Below are 2046 nucleotides of genomic sequence, written 5' to 3'. Positions count from 1 at the left end.
ATATATATATATATATATATATATACATACACATATACATATCTATTATATAACAAATCTCAACAGAGAAATCAGAAATTGATGTTACATTTCAGTGCTATTCAATAATATATTGATTAAATTTAAATTAGATGTCATTGCCACTAGAACTTCGATTTCATGCATATAAAATTATCAGGTCTTCCTCATTTGAACCAGTGTTGACAAAGTTAAAAGCTTATTGTAATAAAGATATTCCAATTAAAGGAAGATGCCTATCAGATATTAACAATGGAATGTAAACAGCCACAAAATTTAGAGACCATTTTATTAATTCTAAAGTGGGTTTGTGTTTATATGGAATAAATTGGTTAAAAGCATTCAATCTATCATTGTTACTTCTACTCAATAACATTAGTAATGTTGTAAATAATGTTGATAATTCAACTGATCTGAATATTTCAAATAAAACAATGGTTTATGTGCAAAATATTTGGAAGCAATTTTCAGCTGTTGGCTGAAAATGTAGGCCACAACATGAACCAGATTTATTGGAAGATTAGACCTTTTCCATTTCCAAAAGCTGAATTAGTAAAAGGAGAACTGGAATGTGAAGTGTTCAAAAGTACATTACAACTAACTAATTACAGTGATTTTGGTTGCACCAATCATTGCTGTTTGGAAGCCAAATGGCAAAAGTTCATGTCAGTAGAAATTTTTAAGTTATGATCAGCAAACACATTGAAAAAGATTGCCATCTAATGCCAAGATCTAATGAAATATTCCATAAACTAGAGGGTAGAAAACTTTACCATAACTAATTTAGAAGGCATATATTTATAGATCAGAAGTGAGAATTACAAAAACTTCTTGTGATAAATATGCCTTTTGGGGCTTTATAAGTACAAATGAATTTCCAATGTGCTTCCATATTTCAACATCATGTTGGTCGTATGTTATTTGGAATAAAGCGTTGTGTGTTGTGTCTGGATAATGGATGAAGAATATTTAAATAAATTAATTAACAAATATTTAATCAGTTAAAAGACTAAAGTTTAAAATGTCATAAAAGTGAAAGAGTTTTCTATAACAAAGCTCATTATCTTGGTTACACTCTTAGCCTGTCAATCAAAAACATTATCAAAAGAACAAGAAAGAAAAAGAAAAAATATCGATGCTATTACACAATTACCGATTTAATAAGAAGGTAAATGAAACATTATTATTTGCTTCAGAAGTTGAATATTATCACACATTCATTACTGCATCATTATCTTAATTAACAAAAAAAGTATCACTCCCATAATCAAATGACTGTCAATAAAGTTTTAATGAATTGAAACAAAGTGATTAAGGCCACAGAGCTCCCTCATTACAATGAAAGTTTGTCATTAATTTTGGCAGCAGAAGAGATCCAGTTGGTGTTGAAAGAACAGATCTGTTACATGAGAATGGAGTTGAATGTGCATTGGTCCAGACATCTGAAACATTGACTGGACATCAACAGCAATGTTTGTAAATAGATTAAAAGTGATTATTTATTTGATTTGAGTCTTCATAACTTTAATCAATTCCAATATGAAAAGAATTTTGAATTAATCACCAATCACAACCTGCTAATACACCTAGTGCTACCAAATGAAAATATATCAATGCTTATGTGTTAACAACCCCAGCATAAGATGATGCATTTGATATCATACAAATGTCATATAGTATATATAAATATATAAATATATAAATATATAAATATTTATATATTCACTCAGAGTAAAAGGCAGACTGTATGACGCATGCGTACGAACAACCATGCTACATGGCAGTGAAACATGGGCTGTAACTGCTGAGGACATACGTAAGCTCGCAAGGAATGAAGCCAGTATGCTCCGTTGGATGTGTAATGTCAATGTGAATACCCGTCAGAGTGTAAGTATCTTGAGAGAAAAGCTGAACATTAGAAGCATCAGTTGTGGCGTGCAAGAGAGACGATTGCGCTGGTATGGACATGTGGTGAGAATGGAGGAGGATAGCTGCGTGAAAAAGTGCCACACCCTAACAGTTGAGGGA

Source organism: Octopus bimaculoides, chromosome 10 (assembly GCF_001194135.2).
Source record: "Octopus bimaculoides isolate UCB-OBI-ISO-001 chromosome 10, ASM119413v2, whole genome shotgun sequence".
NCBI lineage: Eukaryota > Metazoa > Mollusca > Cephalopoda > Octopoda > Octopodidae > Octopus > Octopus bimaculoides.
The sequence above is the reverse complement of the archived record's forward strand: the minus strand, read 5'-3'. Positions refer to the sequence as shown.